This window comes from Eschrichtius robustus, chromosome 2, assembly GCF_028021215.1.
Source record: "Eschrichtius robustus isolate mEscRob2 chromosome 2, mEscRob2.pri, whole genome shotgun sequence".
Classification (NCBI taxonomy): domain Eukaryota; kingdom Metazoa; phylum Chordata; class Mammalia; order Artiodactyla; family Eschrichtiidae; genus Eschrichtius; species Eschrichtius robustus.
In genome coordinates this window covers 165,062,301-165,087,183 of record NC_090825.1, presented here as the reverse complement: position 1 = coordinate 165,087,183, position 24,883 = coordinate 165,062,301, and the positions used below count along the sequence as shown (strand labels likewise).

General features: G+C 40.0%; 1 long non-coding RNA gene across 2 annotated transcripts; it reads right to left on the bottom strand.

Moving 5' to 3' along the window:
* Positions 1-783: 783 nt before the first annotated feature.
* On the bottom strand, positions 784-22,949 carry LOC137758708 (uncharacterized). Of its 2 annotated transcripts, none has more exons than XR_011073031.1 (3): positions 22,829-22,949; positions 11,051-11,223; positions 784-825 (listed from the first exon to the last, which is right to left on the bottom strand). It is a non-coding gene; the product is annotated as an uncharacterized lncRNA (long non-coding RNA). The 2 variants fall into 2 exon arrangements; XR_011073030.1 differs by lacking the exon at positions 784-825 and adding an exon at positions 7,176-7,657.
* Positions 22,950-24,883: the final 1,934 nt, after the last annotated feature.

Below are 24,883 nucleotides of genomic sequence, written 5' to 3'. Positions count from 1 at the left end.
TATGTGAGTGGTGATGTGGGAGCCAGACTTAAGACACCAAAATTTTGTGTCCCAGTGACTGGGATGTGGAATTAGGCACACATTATGATGGCTGCACGTGCTGACTCCTGAAATCTGTTTTCAGTGTAACGAGTGACAATCAGGAGGAACTAAGGTCCAGAGGAGGGAGACTTGGGGTGACTCACCCTGACTCATTAAGTGTGCTGATGTGTCCAATCCCTGCCGACCCCTGGAGCAGTGCATTGAGTGGGCCGCACGTATCTCAGACGAATGTTTTTCTCAGACTGATGAAGAGAAGCGACAGGACTTGCCTGTGGTGATGGCAGTTTTTGACAGAAATACCTGCAGCATCCCCAAATCCCAAATCTCTTTCATTGGCTATTTCATCACAGACATGTTTGCTGCTTGGGACGCCTTTGTAGACCTGCCTGAGTTAACCCAGCATCTTGACAACAATTTTAGATACTGGAAGGGACGGGACGAAATGAGGCTGCGGAGCCTCCGCCCGCCTCCGGAACAGTGGGCGACACTGCCTGGGGCCCTGACGCGGTGTCCCTCCAGTCACTTGGGATTCCCGAGGGCGGTCAGAGTTCCTTGGTCCTTTCGTCCCCCGGTCTGCAGAGCCTGTCAGAGCACACAGGGACGTCGGCAACCTTCTGTAGCCACCATCTGATGCCATTGCCATAAAGTGAGACTTAGTCCACTCAAGGTACCTGGGCCTGCTGCGGGGGCTCTTCAGAAAGTCACGTGAGAACCACGGTTTGCATTCGCGTCCGTTAAAACATGAGCTCGGGACTGCCCCCGCAAAGGACGGAGATGGATTTCCTGCCAGTGACAGAGAGTGTCTTCTTACAATTTCTCTCAGCTATGTTCAGCACTTAAGAACAGCTAATGGCAATCGGATCTTTTTTCACATCATAGAAGCTGCAATCACTCACTTTGGAACACTACTGAAAGTGACTTCTCTTTTACAATTGAACAGAAAATGCAGACAAAGACATTTTGAAGTTGATTATTAATATCAATTATTAAAATGTTTTATTTATTTTATTAGAAGTTCAATATTTTCTATGAATTTAAAAATACTTCAAAGCCAAAGCCAACTTTAAATACCATGACCAAATTTACATGATTCATATTCATTAAATATGTATTACTTCGTGTACAGACCTATTTTCATAATGCAAATGTAAAATATAAAATGACACATTTTTACTGCAAAAAACAAAAACCACACTGGAGGCTAGATAATCCCTGATGTGTGATAAGGAACCACACTTTATGATTGAACTTTTCGAAAATGTTGAAATGTCTTTGGGGGCATCTTTTTATTCAATTGAGACTTAGGCCAGTCATCTTCATACATTCCCACTACACCCAGAGAGGATGGATTTGGCATCCAGGTTCATGTGTCTGGAGAAACAAAGGAAGAGTTCATACCTGCTCTGCAATTATTGAAAATGTAAGTTGACCTCAAACGTACCATGCTGCTTAAAATAGCAGAAAAGATCCTCTTTAATAACTGGCTTGGCTCTGAGCTAACCCACTAAAATATCAAATCACGAGAGTTATAATTGTGCCCAGTTCTGGCTGACCCTAGAGCTCTGCTGGGCCTCCACTAGGTTTAATAATGGCAAGATTCCTGAGTCTGTGCAGCCTATCTTCCAGTTGCAGGGGAGAACAGAAACCCATGTACATTATCTGGTAGGTTCGCCAGGAATAAATGTTATGGAGATTAAGCAGTATATGGTGAGGTGAGACTGTGGGCAGAGAGGAGCAAGGCTTTCAACTTAAACGGTAGACAGGATAAGTCTTACTGGGAAGGTGGAATTTGAACAGTCTAGAGGGAGGCAGATGAGTCAGACATCTGAGGGAAAAGCATTCCAGATCATGGGAATAACCTCTGCAAGGCCCAGAGGAAGGAGGCCAGTGTCCTCAGGGAAGAATTAGTAAATAATGTGGCTGGAATAGAGTCAGCAAGTAGGAGGGAGGGAAGGAGGAAGGGAGGACAGAGAAGATGTGTGTGGAATTCCCTGCATCACCATTTACTGATTGAGTGATCACAAACAGTTAATTCAACCTTCAAGTGTTTCAGTGAACTCAGTGCTTTTCCTATGGCCTATTGACCTCTCAAGAGTTTTGGAAGGATAAAATAATGTAGGGAAGTGACTTATAAGCCATTGTTACTGTTCTATACATAAGGATAGATGGGTAGACAGGTAGATATAGATAGATACATACATAGATAGATACATAGATAGAGAAATGATAGATAGATAGATGATAGATAGAGTGATAGAGATAGATAGATAGATAGACAGACAGATAGATACATAGATAGAGATAGATAAACAGAGGGATAGATAGATAGGTAGAGATAGACAGATAGGGAGATAGACAGAGAGACAGAGAGAGAGAGATAGATAGGCAGATAGAGGAGAGAGAGATAGATAGATAGAGATAGACAGAGAGATAGATAGATAGAGAGATAGATACACAGATACAGATAGAGAGACAGACAGATAGACAGACGGAGAGATAGATAAACAGATGGATAGATAGACAGATAGAGATGGATACATAGATAGATAGATCGATAGATAGACAGACAGACAGATAGATAGATAGATAGATAGATAGATAATAGAGTTAAGGACTGAATTTCTGTAAAATCATAATTTTAAATAATAGTTTCATTGAGATATAATTTACTTCCATATTATTTAAAGTGTACAATTTAATGTGTTATGCATCTACCACCACAATCAATTGTAAAACTTTCATCCACCCCCCCCCCCAAAAATAATCTACTATAAGTCACTCACTCCCCCACTTCTCCAAACCCTAGGCAGCCACTAATATACTTTGTCTCTACAGATTTGCCTAGTCTGGACATTGCATACAAGTGGAATCATACAATTACTTAGCATGTTTTCAAGGTTCATCTATGTTGTAGTATGTATCAGTACTTGATTTCTTTTTATGGCTGAATAATATTCCATGGTGTGGATATTACTGTGTTTCATTGATCATTCACAGTAAATGGCCATTTGGGTTATTTCCACTTTGGGGCTCTTATGAATAATGCTGCTGTGGCTGGATTTACGTGCAAGTTTTGTATGCAGGTCTAGATTTGTTTTTTAAATTAATAGACTATTTTGGAGCTGTTTCTGGTTTACAGAAAAATTAGGCAGAAAGGACAGAGTTCTCATACTTCCTTACCTCTCAACCCAGTTTCCCCTATTATTAACATCTTACATTAGCATAATATATTTGTTATAGTTAATGAACCAATATTGATACATTATTACTAACTAATGTCCATGCTTTACTTTACACTTCACTCTTTGTTTTGTACATTGTATGATTTTTGACAAATGTGCAATAACCTGTATCCACCATTACAGAACCATACACAGGAGTTTCTCTGCCTTTAAAATTCGGGGCTTCACCCATCCTTTTCTCCCTCCCCACAACCTCTGGCAACCACTGATCTTTTGATTGTCTCCACACTTTTGCCTTTTCCTAAATTTCATATCGCTGCAATCATATAATATGCATGTAGCCTTTGCAGATTGGCTTTTTTTCACTTAGCAATATGCATTTAAGCTTCTTCCATGTCTTTTCATGGCTTCATAGCCTTTTCTTTTTATTGCTGAATGCTATTCCTTTGTACGGAGATACAATAGTTTGTTTATGCATTCACCTATTGAAAAACATCTTGGTTGATTTCAAGTTTTGGCAATTATGAAAGAAACTGTTATAAACATCCATGTGCAGGTTTTTATGTGGACATAACTTTTCTGTTCCTATGGGTAAATACCAAAGAGCATGATTACTAGATCACTGTATGGTAAAAGTATGTTTAGTTTTGTAGGAAACTGCCAAGTATCCTGCTAGCAACAAATGAGAATTCCAGTTGTTCTGCATCCCCAACAACTTTGGTATTTCAGTATTTGGATTTTAGCCATTTGAATAGGTGTGTAGTGGTATCTCATTATTGTTCTAATTTAAAATTCCCTGATGGCATGGAATGTGTAGCATCTTTTCATACGCTTATTTGCCTTGTGTCTATTTTCTTTGTTTGATCATAGTTGTTTTGTTATTTTTTAACCAACGCCTGGTAACTCTTGTCCTCCTGTGTCTATTTATATTGTCTTCTTTCTTTCTTTCTTGTTCTGTTTTTTTTTTGTTTTTTTTTTTTGCGCTTTTCATCATTTAGTCTTTTTCCTGGTATGTCCAATTATTATTTTTTTTTTTTTAAAGTAGAAGCCTAGTGCTTTTTTTTTTTAAGTTTTTTTTTTTAATTTAATTAATTAATTTATTTATTTTTGGCTGTGTTGGGTCTTCGTTTCTGTGAGGGCTTTCTCTAGTTGCGGCAAGCGGGGGCCACTCTTCATCGCGGTGCGCGGGCCTCTCACTATCGTGGCCTCTCTTGTTGCAGAGCACAGGCTCCAGACGCGCAGGCTCAGTAGTTGTGGCTCATGGGCCTAGTTGCTCCGCGGCATGTGGGATCTTCCCAGACCAGGGCTCGAACCCGTGTCCCCTGCATTAGCAGGCAGATTCTCAACCACTGCGCCACCTGGGAAGCCCCGCCCAATTATTTTTTATATTAAAATTGGGCTTAACTTCTTTTAGGAAACTATAAAGATACCTCCACATTCTGGATGTTGTTATCGTTCTCTTGAAAAGATTTCCTTTTGCCCATGGCAGACAGTTACTATAGGGACTGGAAACCTTAGTCCATTCTCAGTTTGAGCTCATTCAAAGCTGTTTTTCAGTCTGTGTGAAGGTTGCTCTGTTTCTCTCTTGTCCTTCCTCTACGGGTGTTGCCCTCTGGGATTACCATGTGAAAGTTTGGATTCTCCCTATTCCCAACTACCCATGTATTTGTTAGGCTTTAAATGTAATGGTTTCCGCAGCCCTGTGAGACTAAAGATACACTTAGCTTGTCATTCCATTAGTTGTTGCCTTTAGCTTGAGCTCCTGCCGTTTGGCTTCTGTGGTTAGAGTCTTTTGAACTCCTTGGCTTTTCAGCTCCTAGGCTGTAAGATTTGAATCAGCAAATGCCCCAAGGAGAAAAGCTGCACCAAATATCAAGCTTGCGTCTGTGTTTCCCTTCTCTCCAGAACTTGGCCCACATGTCTTGGTGTCTCTCTAACATTCAGATGCCAGCGAACAGATGTTTTCTTACTTTATCCAGCTTTTCTAAAATGTCTTTAGACTTCACCTGATCTTATGTTATTATTCAACTATCATCTCAATTACGCCTAGGAAGAAAATCTACAATTTCATGTTTTATTTTCTTATTTTCTATATTACCTCAGTTTCTGTAGAGACCTTTTACCTGATTGTTCAGTCTAGTTCCTGTGTTACCAGTAAGATGCAGATAAGCTAAGAATATTGGGGGGCAACCACTGATGAATGATAGGTCTCGTTCGTTTTGTTTCTCCTCTCCTTATTTACTCTGGCAGCCTACATTTGCCCTTCTTGATTTGACCCACTTGCCCAAATAAGGAACCCACTGTGGCAAAGACCTGACTTTACTCTCATAAATGTCTGCATGTTAGGATTAGCTAGATGATGAACACCATGCCAAAGCTCTTTGTGCGAGACTTTTGCAGACTTTTGTTATCCCTTTAGTTTGCCTCTTGCCATCACTGCTCAGATTGTTGACGTTTTCTAAGATTCTGTAGGTCAAACCTCTCTACCTGCATACCAGATGAGCCCTTCTCTCTTTCCTGAGCTCACTTGCGGGAGGTTAGCCCTGGGTTTTTCTTTTTCCCCATCCAGTCATAATTGTTCCCTCAAAGTACCTGTCATCCCTTTCTCTCCTCTCTTTTTTATCAACACTGTTAAATGTTAAGCATATATTTGCATACCTCTTTCTTACTTACAATGGAATACTGGAAGGCGCGATCATGCAGTGTGAGCCCCACCAAACTAGGACTCATACAACACTCTCCCCCAGGCCTAAACTTGTGACATCCACTGGTTTTCTTATAATATCTTATATGTATCTCAATTCGTAATGATTTAGTTAATTCCTGAGTTATGTGACAATAAGAAATCAGTCAAATTAGCACTACAGAAGTGCAGCTTAGACCTAGGGACCAGAACCAAGGACCACAAAAACCTGTTAACCAATAAGTTTCACTTGTACTTTGTGTTTAACAAGTGCTGAGGGTGAATGGGAAGTGAAGGAAAAGGAGTTTAACTTCATATCACAGAAACTTGCACTAAAATGAAGAGGAAAATGACCCAGTTCCTGGTTCAAGTCACTATAATCTGCTTCAATAAATAATAACAGCACATAAGAAAAACAAACACTATATGATAGGAACAATGGATAATTAATTACCAGATCAGGGAGGACAGATGACACTTGCTATGGGATTTCATTAAAGAAGGATTCCAAAAAGCACTGGCTTCTTCTGAGAAGACTTCTTAGAACAGGCAGCATTTAAACTGAGTCTTGAAAAAGTATATAGAGGGTAGGGAACAGGCCTTCCGGGCAGGGCACAGGCACAGTGTCAGCAATGGCACAAAGGGCTTATGGAATAGGGAGCAAAACTGGCTGAACACAGGAGTGCTACGTGTTGGGGAATATGGGGGAAAGGCTGACTGAGGTTGGTTAAATGAAACGTCATTAGACGGAAGAGAAAGTAGGTGGAAAGACAGATGGAAGACTGTGGAAAGCCTCTGAAGATGGAGGTCAGCATAATAATATTAAGAAATCAGTGGTACTTTGACACTGTATGAATGCCTAGGTTTAAAAAATCAAGAGGGCTTCCCTGGTGGCGCAGTGGTTGAGAATCTGCCTGCCAATGCAGGGGACACGGGTTCGAGCCCTGGTCTGGGAAGATCCCACATGCCGCGGAGCAACTGGGCCCGTGAGCCACAATTACTGAGCCTGCGCGTCTGGAGCTTGTGCTCCGCAACAAGAGAGGCCGCGATAGTGAGAGGCCCGCGCACCGCGATGAAGAGTGGCCCCCGCTCGCCGCAACTAGAGAAGGCCCTCGCACAGAAACGAAGACCCAACACAGCCACAAATAAATAAATAAATAAATAAATAAAAATGTGCGTTCCCTTTAAAAACTAAAAATAAAAAAAATAAAAAATCAAGAAAACACAATAAAAGAATAAACTACTGATATAATGATATGTAACCAAAGGCCAGATACCAAAGAATACACACTGTGTGATTCCATGTATGTCATATATGGTGATAGAGGTCAGCTTGGGTGTTGCCCTGGGGGAGTATGGAACAGAAAGAAGTAACAGAGAACCTTGTAGGGTGTTACAAATATTTTATAATATCTTGACCTGGTGTTGGATACATGGGTGCATAGAGATGTAAAAATTCAGTTATTAGCAATGCAACTGGTGTTGATTGTTTGTATGCATACATTAAAAAAAAACTCTAGTAGGTTACTTAGGCTGTCAGTTGTATGAAGTAAATTTTGGTCAAGGAATAGCCAAGGTAGTAATGCAGTAATAAGTTACACATGTGCTCACTGTGCTCTAGAATGTCACGACTGGAATACAAGAAATATGTGTAAGAAAAAAGACAAATATTCAATATTGATGGTTGGATGAGCTGAATAAATTAGATCACTCTACTTCCAATTTAAGAACTTGGCCAGTGTTTGGATACCTCTGAACAAAGAAAAAAAGGAAATACAATTGTTATTAAGCATATGCTATGTATCAATCCCTGACTTATATTTTGACACACATATACGTGGGAAATATTGCACCTGGTAACTGAGACAATGAAGATGAGCGAGGTGGCTGGTTTTGACACTAGAGGCTGAGAAAACAATCAGCTCATAATCGTAAGAAGTTTGAAGTCGGAGAAAAACAATCAAGAGGAAATACTGGTAAGTGCCCGGAGCTTCTGGAAACTACATAAGAGATGAAGACCCCAGAATTGTTGAGCTTTCTAAGAGGCCCAATGACTCAGGTAAAAACAGAAGGCTTAAAACTGAAACCTGGGGATATATGTATACATACAGCCGATACACTTTGTTACACAGCAGAAACTAACACAACACTGTAAAGCAATTATACTCCAATAAAGATGTAAAAAAAAAAAAAAAAAACCCTGCAAAGTAACAATTGTTAGGACAAACAGTAAAGAATTATAAGAAAAATAATCACATGCCTGTCCCAACACAGAAATATCTTAAGCTCCATCTCAGCATTTCTCCGATTGGCCTTTCACAAAATACAGTCCCATCAGCTGAATATAGGTTTCTCAAGTAACTGTGAGTAAGACTGAATTAAAAAAATGAAATCAATTCCTTCCTCCAAAACTTTTCAGAGTATGTAATGTAACAAAGTGAAACTTGAATTTCATGTCGGGATGTAGAGCATGGCTCTTCCCAAATGCTTCTGTCTTGTAACTACATCAACATCATCTAAAACCAGTGTTCTGCAGGACAGAGATTGTGAAACGCTGCTCTCATCATGTAAGATATCAGGTCCTTCTCAAAATCCATTCTTCCTTCTGCCCTTTCTCATGTTGTCCCTGCCACCTGATGGGTCTCTCCTAAGCTCCACCTGCCAAAACCCTACCCATTTTTAGGATCCAAGAGATAATGAAGGCTTACATTACTAAAAAGCAGAGAAAGAAATCCCTTCCCAGGGATCTACATTTCCTTCCTAGGGAAAAGAAAAACTGTAAAGTATACCACAGTGACCTCAAGTCTATGAATGTAACTATGTTGTGTTACTTTGAGTTCTGTAAAAGTCAATGTGCTACAGTATATATGGATATGAATATTTGATCTCTTACATGTAGATCTTGCTGATGACTTTCATCATGAGCGAGGTTAATGACTAAGGAGCCACTGTATTTGGCTCAGCCCTTATAACCAGGGAATGTTAAAATTGGAAAGGTCCCTAGATATTAGCAAATCTATCCACCTCATATTCTAAGGAAGGAAACTGAGACGTTCATAGATTGGATATTTATATTAACAAAGGATAAGGATAGAAGATATTGGCAGATATATCTTTTAGATTAAGAACTTAGAGATTTTTGTAGAATACTAGGACATTATGTCCACTGATATTGAGACAGTGTGTTTCTTAGTCATCATTTTCTATTGCCGTGACCAAGCGAGGTGGTAGTCAGTAGTTGTACAAAGGGAAAAAGGTAACTTTACAAACTCCCAATTTATATACACAGCGAAATTCATCATTCATGTTATTTAAGCTAACTGGATGCAGTTTATCAGCTACATTGAGGAATGGTGAAGTGTCTATACAATTAACATGTTCGTTTCTGTCATGAGCTCCCTGTTGTTCAAGTGAGTTAATGGTCAGCACTCAACTAGGCACTTAGAGTCCATTATAAATCTGGACTAAACGTTTATCTGTGGCATCTTTATTCTTCTTTGGTGCCCTTCGGCAGAATTAGCTCTCTTATGTTTTGATAAATTCAAGTATTAAACAGGGCTAAGGTTTCACAAGTTCTTTGGCCTAAACATGGGGGTAAGGAGGACCAATGAGCTGGAGTACTTCTAGATTTGAGAATGGTCAGATTGAGGAAGAAGGGTCTTATACCAGAGGTGAAAGAAGACTGATTAGAATTACCTATTTTTAAAAATTCCAACCCTTTTCAATGTTCTAAAGTGATCATGAAGTACATGGGTATGCTAGGAAGTAAGGGAGTCAACCAAGAATATTCTGTAAGAGTTTGTGGATGGCAATAAAGAGGCAAGAAAGATGGAGAACATACTAGAAAAGGCTTCAGTTGGCCATAATGAAGTCAGAAGGAGAAGGAGAAAAAGAATGACAGGTGCAATGGGAAAGAGAAAGCAAGAATAGAGAAGCAAAAGGGAAAGTAGAAAAATGAGACAAATTTGGAGAAGGAAATGAGGAAGAAAACTGGGTGAAAGAGGGAAGCACTGATGGTAGACCACATGACACTCAAAAATTAACACGATGCACATTTCAGATGTGCCACCAATGGCCATGGTCATTACCCTCAAATAGTTTACAATATGTGTTTCTAAGACATTTATAAATTGAAAATGCCATTAAAATAAGTGCCAGGGTAAAAGTATTCATGGAATTGTATGGAAGAATAAAAAGTCTCCCGTCAAAGAGCCTTCTGAGACATAGGAAAAAAAAGAAAAACCTAAAAAGCATAAGACTCTTCCTATTTTCATTTCCAATGATACATCCCAATCTTGATGATCAATCAGCGACTTAAATGTCAACTATAAACCCAGTATTTTATTAGCTGCTATGCAGTATACTGGAGCAATACAAGAGAGAGGACCTCAAACCCTCTGTTCCCTCAAACTGAAAGGCAGGCTTCCTGACCCCTCCAGACCACTACTGGACACAGGGAACACACACTAATGTTTCAGGACCCCAACCAACAGTCACATGCTTTTTGATTACTTCCATGACACACCCCCACTAACACCACTGACTTTGCTGCTCCTACGGGACATTACATATATTTCCTATTTTAACACATACCACAGTGCATTATAATTATGACTGCAGATACACGTTCTAACAATTTAAAGAGAATGATGACTTTTTTGCTCTTTACATCTTGCTATTTCCCTTCTCATAATATTTCTTGAAGAGAAACCATAAAAATATAAACAAACACAAAAAACAGAAAATATACAAAATGTGTGCTTTGCGGCTTAACACACACTTAAGTAAAATTAGTTCTGACAGCATCCAGCATGACAAACTTCCATGGTACAAATGAGAATGGACCAAGGTTTGAGCAGGTACAGGAGACAATCCAGGCATGAACAACACCAAGCAAAGGTAGACAGGAAGTAACATGGTGTGTAGGAAATCACAAGACCAGTCTGATGGGAAGAGACTTAAACAAGACTGAAACTCACTTTCTAAACCTCCATCTCCAATTGGACAATTCGCAAGACACAGGTGCACCAAAGTGGCCTATTTATTCAATCCCTTTAATGGGGAGGAACAGTTTAAAATTTTACCCGTTTAGTTTGCCACAAAAGCAACTATCAAACGTTGGCAGGACACAATGAAGGCTTACCTTTGTTAACGTAGTTAAGTCTCTCTCTCTCAGAACTAGCCCATTTAGCTCCAGGTTCCTTATTGCACCCGACGCACTTACACAGCATTCATGAGCTTTACACAACTGGAAGGTCACATCTTTATTTCTTATTGCAGGAACACAACTTCTGGAAACTTTATTTCTGTCACAACCTAAAGCAAAATTATTGTAAAATGAGTGATTTAAACCGTACATTTTATCATCATTAAAAAGCATCTAAAAAGAAAAAAAAGCATCTGCTCTGTGCTAAGGATTAGAAACGACTCCTGCCCTTAAAGCCTCATTAAGGAGGGACATGTATAAACTCAAAATTTCAATCACATGAGATAAAGAACCATAACCTTTATGCACAGAAGTTCCTATGGAGGCAAAAAGTTATATCTAAGTGACCACTTCATGATAACCCTGAAGTACAATCGAGAAAGCTGAGGCTCTGCAGAGTTGGAGGAGGAGGTGCAGTAACTGCAGAGGGAGCACCTGTGCAAAGACACTCAAGCCTGACACCTGCTGGGCACTGTAAACACTGCAGGTGGGGATGACTAAAGGCCAGGGGTCCAAGTGTGAGAAGGGACAGAAAATAGCGATGTTGGTCGAATCAAGCCTGGGAGAGAGCATGGCTTGTATCCCACAGGTGATGAGGACTGGGGCTACCACTGGCTGAGTAAGGGTGCCTCCGCTGATTAGAAAAAGGCGCCCCGCTGCTGAAGGACCGATTAGATAAAGGGAGTGATCCCAAAAAGCTCCCCTTCCTCAGGGCCAAAGAGCCCCAGGAGGCTTGGCCGAGCACAGTTCAGACTACACGCCTCTGGGCAGAGCACACGCTGGGCGGCTAGTATGCACTAACTCTGTGTGGGCAAGTCATTAGCAGCATTATTTTAGGCGTATCTTTTCATGTTAGAAGATCACTCAACCCGAGTAGGCAGATGAACTTAGAGGAACTGAGTCCAGGGGCCGCGAAACCACCCAGGAGCTTCTGCCATAGTCCGGGCAAAATGTAATGTGGATGAAGAAGCAAATTTACGAGGAGGCCAAAATCTACAAGCTAGACCCACTGGATGAAAAACATAAAGAAAGTTCAGTGAAGGAACTCTGAAGAGAATGGGCTCTGCAATAAATTTTTCTTACAATCAAGGTAAAATATTAGGCAACATTAAGTACAGTGGCCTTTAAGGTCCCTTCCAGCTCTAATTTCTTTTGATTTCTAACTTATTACTCTGGTTAAGTAATGTCCCTTCAGAGGGACAGAACAGTTCCTACACCTGAATGGGATGCAAAGAATAATCTGACTTCTCTTCACCAGGGGATGAGTTGAACTGTCCTTGCACAAGAGATAACACACGGTGTGAACCCCAGATCCTAGAAAAGGGCCAGGCACACAATAAGTATTCAGCTTTTTGAAAACAAATGAACAATCATTTCCTCTCCTAGATCCTCACACTCTTCCTCTGCTGGCTACTTTCTTTCAGCTTATAAACATCCTCAATATACCCACTGAAAAAGCTCTCACACCTATGATTCTTTGGATCTTCTTGTGGGTAACTTAAGTCTCTCCCATGCCTTCAAACACCTGTCCTCCCAAAAAGCCCAGATCCGTACCTTGGGCCCAGACCTGTCTACCAGGCCCCTCGAAAGCACTGAAGATGAAGTAAGATCCACTCCCCAGCCCCAATCCCTTCCTACTGTGCTCTGTATCTCACAAAAAGATGCAGCTGTAAACTGTCACCCACGCTTGCTGCCCTCCCTTTTCTAACTGGTCACCAGGCCCCACCCATTCCCTCTCGGATCTCCGAAATCCAGTCCAACCTTTTACAACTTAAGTGGGACACTTAGATTACAATTCACCCTGCACCCAATCAAGTGCTTTCCACATGGAGGTCCGAGTGAGTCTCTAAACCAGAAGTCCATCTCACTGTTGTTTAGCGTTTCCCACAGCCTTCAGGATAAACATCCAAACTTCTGACAGGACAAAGAAGGCCCTTTTCTGTTTGGCCCCAGTAGGTTTCCAGTATCAATTCTCATTTCTTTCCCAAAACCGGAGTTCCACTCGTGTACCTTAGTTTTGCCATATTTTCTTATATTTCTCAAACTTTGACACACACTGCTCCCTCCTGCCACCCCAGGAGCTTCTACATATCCTTAGAAAGGATGGCGCCTCCTCCAAGAAGCCTGAACTCTCCCTTCCAAGATTCTGTGCTCTGCAAAGGGGAAGGGGGGGGAGGGATAAACTAGGAGTTTGGGATTAACATATACACACGACTCTATATAAAACAGGTAATCAACAGGGACCTACTGCATAGCACAGGGAACTCTACCCCATATCCTGCAATAACCTGCACGGGAAAAGAATCTGGAAAAGAATGGATACATGTATAACTGAATAACTGTGCTGTACACGTAAAACTAACACAATATTGTAAATCAAGTATACGCCAATATAAAAAAAAAATAAATTAAAAAAAAAAAAGATTCTGTGCTCTGCAGCACCAGAACTCACTTCTTCCAGAGCACTGACTACTGTGCTTGTGTTTACTTGCCGCCCAGTAGAAGGGGAGATGACCTAGGGCAGAAGCATCGTCTCCAGCAGCCCTTGGTTCTGACAACTCATTCAAGGGCCAGGATACTTTACACACACAACCTGCTTAATTAATTCTAAGAACCCACAGAAAGAGTGGTTTTTCATGTCATTTTACAAGTGTGGGGATTGCAGTTCAAAAGTAACCTGGGCTTCCCTGGTAGCGCAGTGGTTGAGAGTCTGCCTGCTAATACAGGGGACATGGGTTCGAGCCCTGGTCTGGGAAGATCCCACATGCCGTGGAGCAACTAAGCCCGTGCACCACAGCTACTGAGCCCGTGCATCTAGAGCCCATGCTCCGCAACAAGAGAAGCCACCGCAATGAGAAGCCCGCGCACCGCAACAAAGAGTAGCCCTCGCTTGCTGCAAATAGAGAAAGCCCACGTGCAGCAACAAAGACCCAACGCAGCCAAAGACATAAATAAATAAATAAATAAAAATCAAAATTTTAAAAAACACAAAAACACCATCACAGAAATATCCAGAATAATATTTGACCAAATAACTGGGCATGGTGGCCCAGAGAAATTGACACGTAAAATTGACCACCTAAGCCATAGTTTTGTCATCTTTTACTGAGAAATTTGACTTATCTGAACTATTTTGATACCTAGAAGATACCTTCTAGAGGTAACACCCTCAGTTTTTGACATGGTAGGCAGCAGAGGGAAAGAGCCCATTTGCCCAGTCAGATGACACCTAAAAGGATAAAATGCTGTCTTCTCTCTCCAACCCACAAGGCTGAATGCCAAAAACACATCACTTATATCTGCTTTAGCTAACATATGATAGGTCTGGAACAGACCTATGCTCCCAGCAAGTCTCATGAAATGCTGTTTCATTAAGGGGAGACTTTACTTGCTAAGATTAGAAGCAAAAGAGGGTGGTGGATGAAAAACTGCCCAAGGATATAAGTTCACGCAAGGGAGCAGGAGAGAGAATGGGTATCCGAAGATGTGCGCTCTGAGCCAACACTAATTCCACAGCATCAGGTTGTAATTCAGGGAGCCAAACTGCTGGGGTTTTTTTCCCCCTCTTTTTTTCCCCCAAAGAGGGACAAATCAAGCATACTGACAAAGGAAGAGCATTAGTCACCACAGATAAACTCCTTTTTACAGGTGATATCACAAATGATTTGGCTCAGTGTAGACTATGATTTGGCTCCACAAAATATAAGCTAGAGCATTTCATTCCAGGTCCCTCCTCAAATATCCATGATAGGTAGAAATGTGGCATCAGTAGTTTTTGAAATCTTCCCAGGGGATTGTAATATGCAACCAGGGCTGAGAATCTGGAGATGTAGAGAGAATTTAAATTGAACTTTAGTTAAACAGTAAAACAAGCTCTGACTCTACTGGCTGGAGCTAGACAAGGGATATGGATTTAGTGGGATGAGAAGATAAAGAACACCAGGGAGTAAATCAAATGCTTTACACCTGTGCTTAGCTAATTGTTACTCAGATAATTCAGACAATCTTACAGCACCTGAACCCTGAAATTCCTTCGTTCTGTTTAAAAAAAAAAGTAACTCTTCAAGTACCTGAACTCTGAGAATCATGTAAATCATAAAGAAAAAGAAGAAATCTTACTTTCTGAATTAGTTGACTTCATATATACTGTTTCACTTTCATGATATTAACTAGATATCTTTCTTTCCATTTTATGTTTGAGGAAAGTAAGGCTTTAAAAATCTCAGTAATTTTCTCAAGGTCACTTGTTAAGGGTGTGGTAGGCAGCATAATGGCTCCTAAAAATGCCCTCACCCTAATCCCTAGAACCTATTAATGTGTTACCTTACATGGTAAAGAGGACTTTGCAGATATGACTGAAGTTATAGACCTTCAGAGAGAAAGATTATCCTGGATTACCTCATGGAACAAATCGAATTGCATGAGTCCGTAAAAGCAGAAAACCATTCCCAACTGTAGAAAGAGAAAGAGAGAGATGTCCTAATAGAAGCAGAATCAGAGAGATGCAACATTTTGGGTTTTGTAGGTGGAGAAAGGGGACTCTGAGTCAAGGACTACAAGTGACCGCTGGAAGCTGATAAAGTCCAGGGAGCAGAAACACCCCTAAGAGCCTCCAGAAAAGAATGTAGCTCTGCCAACACTTTTTTTTATTTAAACCATCTTTATTGGAGTATAATTGCTTTACAGTGGTGTGTTACTTTCTGCTTCATAACAAAGTGAATCAGCTATACATATTCATATATCCCCATATCTCCTCCCTCTTGCGTCTCCCTACCACCCTCCCTTCCCTATCCCACCCCTCTAGGTGGACAAAAAGCACAGAGCTCATCTCCCTGTGCTTTGTGGCTGCTTCCCACTAGCTATCTCTTTTACATTTGGTAGTGTATATATGTCCATGCCACTCTCTCAGTTCATCCCAGATTACCCTTCCCCCTCCCTGTGTCCTCAAGTCCATTCTCTATGGCTGAGTCTTTATTCCTGTCCTGCCCCTAGGTTCTTCATAACCATTTTTTTCTTTTTTTTTAGATTCCATAGATATGTGCTAGCATACGGTATTTGTTTTTCCCTTTCTGACTTACTTCGCTCTGTATGACAGTCTCTAGGTCAATCCACCTCACTACAAATAACTCAATTTCATTTCTTTTTATGGCTGAGTAATATTCCATTGTATATATGTGCCACATCTTTATCCATTCATCTGTCGATCCTGCCAACACTTTTACTTGACTCAATTGAGACCAAAGTCAGACTTGTAAGGTAATAAATTTACGTTGTTTTGAGTCACTCAATTTGTGGTAATTCGTATGAAAGCAATAAAAAGCAAATACAGAGGTCCTACAAGAGCCAGGCTATATATTTATATTTAAGTATTTCTAAAATGAATTTAACCTTGTGATTGACAGCAGCAGCAGCTTCCAAGGGATCCCACCACACACCTGAGGCAAAAGCAGCCTAATACAGAAGCAGTGACAGCAGCAGGTCACTGCCCCACACCTGGGGTAGAGGGGGATTTGATCTACTGTAGCAGCAGCGTAGCCTGAATGGGAATGCATCCTCCTGTGGCACTAGTCCCATCAACATTAGTCTAATCTGCTAGCATCTGCTGTGCCAACAGGCCCAACATATACAAACCCTCCAACTCAGCAGCATTAAGTGAGCCAGGCTCAGTGTTTCCTGAAACTCATATCCAATGGCACTGGAAAGCCCAGATATCACCTACTGTTATGAAAACATAAAAAAACAATAACAGAAGACTGGGAACTTCAGAAAGAAAAGGGGAACAATGGAATGGGTGAAAACAAATGGGGTAAATATAAGAGACTATCATTAGCCTCATGAGTTTCTTAAATTCTATATGATGGTCAAAGCAAAAATTATGACACCATCTGATGTGGTTCTCAATGTATCTAAAGGAAATACTACAGAAAATCATACTTTAAAACTGGGGAATACTAAGAGACCTAAATGGAAGTAAAATTTTGAAACTTCACTTGAAATAATAAAACACTGATTCCAGTAGGCTATGATAAGTTACATATGTATAGTGTAATGCCAAAAGCAACCACTAAGAAAACTATACAAACAGTATACACAAATGATTATAAGTAAATTAGATTAAAATGGACTTATTAAAAAATGTTTAAGTAACCCACAAGAAGACAAAATAAGAGAAACACAGGAGTGAGAAACTAAGGTAAAAGACAAAACAAAAAATAAAATGGTAGATCTAATCTTTAACATAGCAATAATTACATTAACTGTAAATGATCTAAATAACCAAGTCAAAGACCGAGATTGGAAGAGTAGATGAAAAAATCACAAGCATGATCCAACTATATACTGTCTATAAGAAGCTTACTTTAAACATCATGACATAGGTAGTTCAAAGTAAAAGGATGAAAAAGATATATCATATGAACATTAATCAGAAAAAGCAGGAATGGCTATATTAATACCAGATAAAGTAGATTTCAGAGAAAAGGAAATTACTAGGGGCAAAGAGGGTCATTACATAAAGATAACAGGAATAATCCACCTAGATGACCTAGTGATACTAAATGTGTGCACACCAAACAACAGAACTTCAAAACACATGAAGCAAACACTGAAAAAGGTAAAAGGAGAAACTTTTAAATCCACAATTATTATTTGAGACTTCATCACAGCAATTTATAGACTACCAGAGAGAAAAATCAGCAAGGATATGGAAGAACTGAAAACATCATCAATCAACAGGACAGAACTGACATTTAAAGAACACACGCAATAAAAGCAGAATACATATTCAAGTGTCCATGGAACATTCACTCATATACCATATACTGGGTGATAAAAAAAATTAGCAGATTTAAAAGAATTAAAATCATAGAGAGTATGTTCTCTAGCCATAATGGAATCAGATGAGAAATCAATAATAGAAAGACAACAGGAAATTCTTCAATCACATGAAAAGTAAACATCACAATTCCAAATAACTCATGGGTAAAAAGTCAAGGAAAAAATTTTAAATGCATAGAATAAAAGAAAATGGAGCTGTAACAGATCAAAGTTTGTGGAATGAAGTGAAAGGTAAGTTTATAGCACTAAATTGGGAAAGTAAATATTACAAAGCAATAATCTAATTTTCTATATTAAAATAGTAAAGACGGAAGAGGAAAAAACACTATAAACAAGCAGAAAGAAGGAAATAATAAAGATGAAACAAAAATCCATGAAACTGAAAACAGGAAAATAGGGGGGAAAAAATCAATGAAACAAAAGGCTGGTTCTTTGAAATAAACAATCTAATCAATAAAGATGTAGCAAGACTGATCAAGATAAAAAGAGAGATGGCACAAATCACAGATATCAGAAATGCAACCAGGGATACCATGACATATCCTGCAGGTTAATAAGGGACAAGTTATTACGAACAAGTCTACACTATAAATTCAAAAATGTAGATGAAATGGACCCATGCTTCTACACCCAAAACTACCAAAACTCAGCCAAGATGAAATAGATAATCTCAATTTTCCTGTAACCATTGGAAACACTGACTTTTCATTTAAAAACTCCCAAAAGAAATATTCAGGCTTAGATGTTTCACTTTTACCCAAGACTTAAAGAATTAACACCAATTTTACATGACTTGATAAGAAATAGAAGTAGAGGGAACAGTTCCTAATGAATTTTATGAAGCCAGTATTACCTTGATACCAAAACCAGACAGGGATAGTATAGAAAGAAGAAAACTACAGACCAATATTTTTTATGAAATTGGCTGTAAAAAATCCTCAGCCAAATATTAGCAAATTAAATCCAGAAATATATAAAAAGAATAATATACCATGACCAAGTGGTATTTATTCCAGTTATGCAAAGTTGGTTAAATATTTGAAAATCAAACAATGTAATCCACCATATCCAATAGATTAAGGGGGAAAAGTCATGTAATCCTATCCATTAATGCAGAGAAAGCATTTGACAAAATCCAATCCCATTCATGATTTTAAAAAAAGAAGAAAGAAAACTCCAAGCAAACTAGGACTAGAAAAGGAACATACTGAAACTCATAAAGATGATCTACAAACAACCTATACCGACATTATATCTAACTGTGAAAGACTGAATGCTTTCTCTGTAAGATCAGAAACAAGGCACCGATATCTGCTCTCACCACTTTTATTAAATATATTACTGGAGGTTCTAGTAAGAAAATAAAGCAAAAATAAAGAAATACATAAATTTAAAAGTTAAGTTTTTAAAAAGTTTATTTAAAAGATAAAAGGACTATTCCTACTATGTTGAATAGGAAGGAATATATCCTACTGAATGTTGAATAGTAATATATCCTATTATATTGAATAAGGAAAAGTAAAACTGTCTACATCTGAAGATGAGATGATAATCTAAATGGAGACAATACCAAGGAATCCACAAAAAGCTTGAGAAATAATATTAGTTTGTAAATGTTTTAGAGTACAAGATCAACACAATTTTATCAAATTATATATAACAAATGTGTAGAAGCTTAAATAAAAATATGTGACGCCATTTACAACTGACCTAAATAAGTACTTAAATATAAGCCCAATAAGACATTTATAGGACCTCTATACCGAAAATTACAAAATGCTGATGAAGAAAATTTTAAAAGTCCCGAACAAATAGGGAGACATACCTTGTTCATGGATTAGTAAACACAACATAATAAAGATGTCAATTCTCCCCAAGTTAAGAGGCTTAACACAATTACTCTTAAAATGCCCTCAAGGTTTTTGTGGATATAGACAAGCTTCTTCTAAGATTTATATGGTAAGAAGAGGCTGAAGAATAGCTAAAACAATTTGTAAAGGAAGATTAAAATGGGAGGAATTAATCTACCCAATTTCAAGATTTTGCAGTAATGATGGAGGGTAGATACATAGATCAATGGAATGGAACAGAGAACCCAGAAAGAGACTGACATAAATACATTTAACTTGTTTTTGACAGCAGTGCAAAAGCTATCAAGGAAGAATAGACTTTTCAAAAAATGGTACTGAAACAGTTGGACATCCCTCGACAAAAACAAACAAACAACAAATGAACCTTAACCTAAACCTTACACACCTTACACAAAAATTAAATCAAAGTGGATCATAATCTTAAATGTAAAAGCAGGACATTTTTAGGAAAAAAAAATAGGAGAAAATCTTTGGCATCTAGAACTAGGTGGATAATTCTTAGACTTGACACCGAAAGTATGATCAATAAAAGCAAAAACTGATAAATTGGATCTCATCAAAACGAGTTAAAAATGCTTCATAGAAGATCCTTTTAAGTGGATGAAAACTCAAATTACACAGTGGGAAAACATATTTGAAAATCCCATATGAGACAAATGACTTGTATCTATAATATACAAAGAACTCTCCAAACAACTTTAAAAAATCCAACTAGAAAATAAGCAGAAGACAGGAACAGACATTTCATGGAAGAGAATATACACATGGCAAAGAAGCACATGAAAAGATGTTCAACATCGTTAGCCATTAGGGAAATGCAAATTAAGACCATAGTGAGATATCAGAGAATAACTAAAATTAAAGTATAGTGACAACATCAAATGCTGGCGAGTACGTACAAAAATTATATCACATCACTGGCGGGAAAATAAAATGGTTTAGCCACTCTGAGAAACAGCTTGACAGTCTCTTTTAGTCCTAAAAGTAGATTCACCCTACAATGCAGTAATTGTACTCTTGAGCATTTATCCAAAAGAAACAAAAACTTAATGAAGTTCCCACAGAAACTTACACATAAATGTTCATAGCAGTTTTATTTATAATAGCCCAAAACTGGCAACTACCCAAATGTCTTTCAATGGGTGAATGTTGAAACAAATTGTGATAAAATCTTATGATAGAATACTACCGAGCAACAAAAAGGAACAAATTACTAACATATGCAAAAATTGAAATGAACTTCAAGGGAATGATGCCGAGGGAAAAATTTTAAAAAGCCAATCTCCGAAGATGAAATAATTCATGATTATGTTTACATATTATTCTTAAAATAACAAAACTGTGGAGATGGAGAACAGATTAGAAGTTGCCAAGGGTTAGAGATGGGGGTAGAAGATACAGCGGGGGAACTTTGTGAGGTTTTTGTGGTCCCAGTACAAATAATACAGCAATCTTGGTTTTAATCCCTAAAGATTTTTAAAAGCAATTCCTAATAAGAGGTGTCCAGATATTTAGCAATGGCAGCAGATTAGAGGTATAGCTCCCCAACATGACAACTTCGAAAGAGATCTATACTATCAATACTAATTTAATGTATATGTTAATTTTTTAAAGGCCAGTCACAATACTTAAATGGTACATATCTTAACGATATTATTCTGGGTATCCAGCTACACCAGATGGACTAGCAGGATTTTCTGTACATTCAATTCTTATTTAAGACAGTAACTCGTATAATAAGACAGTGAAAAAAAGAAAAAGAAAAAAAACAAACCTCAACTACAGTTGGATGTTCTCATAGGAAGATGAGGTGAAAATATGTAGCAGCGGTTCAAAAGCTTAAGCAGTGGCCCCTAAATTTGGCTGCACATTAGAAACATCTGAAGCACTTTTTAAAAACCCTCACACCGACGGCTGGTCATCCTAGACCAATAAAATCATTTTAAATCTCCTCAGACGATGCCAATGTCTAGCCAGAACTGAGAACCAGCGGACTAAGCAGAAGGGGATGTTTCTACAAAGATCTCTTAACAATAAGTCCTTTCACCCAATCAGATTTACCTCCCCGCAAAGGGGTAAAGAAGGCTAGATGTTGTCCATACTTGCTTAGCTTTAATTAGCACTTGTGACTTGCCCAAAACCTACATCTTGTTTCCCCTAAATTTCATGTTATTCCCTAAGTTTTTCAAACCCAGGGCTAAGGGGTTTGCCAGGATGAGATTTTAAGTGCTCACACAGGGGAAGTCCCTGGCAAACCAGGACAGCGGTCACTCTACATCGAAATGTAAAGCATCCTAAATAACCCTGCCACTGCTCCCGGATACTAGTCTGTGCCAACCAGTGGAGAAAAGGCATTCTCCATTACTACCATGGCACATGCTGCTGTACTTGCCTTGGCTAGTCCCTATCTTTTCCAGGCGCCACTCCCCTTCACCTGCTGGTGGAGGCTTTGGCCAGCTGACAATGCAGATATTTTCAAACTTTAAGATGAATAAAAATCATCTGGAGGGCCTGTTATAACAGAGATCACTGAGCCCCACCAGAGTTGCTGATTCCATAGGGCTGGGACCGGGCCCTAAAACTTGAATATCTAACACATTATCAGGGGACGCTGGTAAAGCTGGTCAGGTAAAGTCTGGTAAAGCTGGTCAGGAAAAAGAAACCCGACGTGTCAGATCATAAAGTACGGAAGGGCAAGCCCGCCGGCAGTCCAGGCCCGGGGGGACCGGGGTCCCCAGCCCTACAGAGCCAACGGCAGCCCGGCTCGGGCGCCCCGCGGAAGCGCGGGGTCCCCGCGGCCGAGTCTGCGCCCCCGGCCGGTCCCGGCTCCCCTCTGCCCACCCTGCGCGCGGGGGCTGGAAACGGCCGCGGAGAACCACGGCGGGGCGGGAAGGGGGGCTCCAAAGAGGGTCTGGCGACTCGAGTCGCTCCGTTTCTCGGTGGGCTCAGCGCGCACCGTGGGGGAAGAGGGGCGGGGGTCCGGGAAGAGGGGGCGGGTGGCACTCACGTAGACCGGCAGCGGCCACGGGAAGACGGCGGGCTCGGCCCCCACGGGCGACTCCAGCCTCAACTTCTCCCACTTGTCTTCGCGCGCGGCCCCCCCACCAGGCTACTCTGGCGGTTAGGGGAGGGGCGGGGCGCCGCCGGCGGGGGCGGGGCAGGCGGGCGGGCGGGAGGCTGAGGGGAGGGGGCCTGGCCTCGGCCTCAGCCGCCGCCGCCGCGCTCCCGTCCGGCCCCCGGCTCCCCCTTTGTGGTCAGAGGCCCGGGGACTCCAGCGCTGCTGCCAACTCGGGCCGGCGTGAGGCGCGCACAATGAGCCGGGGCTGGACTGAACCACTCACTCGTGGCGAGCGCCGCCCACCCCGTGGACACACCCCCTCTCACGCACGCACGCACGCACGTCTTCGGCTGCCCCGGCCACCCCCACCGGCCCGAAATGGGGACCCGGGGAGACCCCTCGGGGCCTGGGGTGGCGGGTTCGACTCCCGCCCTTGACGTACCGTGACCACCCCCCCCCCCCCCCCCAATAATAAGACTATAATTCCTCATTAAATATGACAGCCGGAATCCCGGCTTCTGTTCACAAAAATGCCATGTATTTAGCCTATGCTAGGCACCAGACCCTGGACGCTCAGTACTGGCAAAAAAGGAAATGCCCTGCCCTCATGGCGCTGCCATTTTAATTGGAATAGTAGTGACAATGGTCAAGGGAGAAAATAAAGTGTCATCATCGCCACGGGGATGGTTAATCTCACGTGTGCACTGCGTGGGGCCCCGGCAACCACAAACATTATTCCAGATGTGGCCAGGAAGGCATTTTTCAGAAGAGATGAACACTGAAATTGGTCCACTTTGTGTAAGGGAGATTGTCAATGCCGCGGCGTGGGTGGGCCTCATCCATCAGTTGAAGGACTGGAGAGAAAAATGAGGTCCCGTAGAAAGAGGGAACTGTTCCTCCAATGGCCTTGGGACATCAGCTCTTGCCTGTGTCTCCAGCCCAGAGTCCTGCCCTGACTTGCCTTCCTCACGGTCACATGAGTCAACTCCTTAAAACAAAACTATATAGGTAAAAATACTGAATATATACAAGCCTATTAATTTGTATATGTGTTTATACATATTATATATATGTATACACATATGTTTATGTGTGCGTGCGTTTGTAGTATATGTGTAAGTACTATATACAGTATATATACAAGCCTATATATTTGTGTGTATATATTGTATACATGTATGTATGTGTATATATATAGTATACATATTATAAATGTGAACATGCTGTATATATTGATATATATTGATATATGGGTGTGAATATATACAGTATATGTACACTGTATGTATCTATGTATACAGTGTATATTTATATATAGGTGTGTATATATGTTGTATACCTGTATGTGTATATGTTTCTAGGTATTATATGTATATCTGTATATACTATTATATACACACTTGCGTATGTATTTATATGTGTATGTACATGCGCATATTTACATATAGGTGTGTATGTGTGTGTATACATTGTATATATGTATGTGTATATATCTTATATATATGATATATGTATGTATGTATATGATGAATTTATATATACAGTACATATATATTTTTATGCTGTATGCTTTTATATGTAGGTGTATATGTGTGTCTATATGTATGTACGTGTATGTATTGCATATATTATATGTGTATGTATGTATACTGTCTATATACACACCTAAATATCTTTGTATGTGTGTATATATGTATGATATATATGTACCTAGGTGTGTATATTGCATGTGTTATACGTATATGTACATACTGTATATATACAAACTATGCATTTTATATGTGTGTATGTATAGTGTATATGTCTTTGTGTATTGTATATATTATGTGTATATGTGTGTATACATACTGTATATATACAAACTATGCATTTTACATGTGTGTATGTATAGTGTATATGTCTGTGTGTATTGTATATACTATATGTGTATATGTGTGTATGCATACTGCATATATACACAGCTGTATATTTTTGTATGCGTGTACATATGTACGTGTGTGTGTA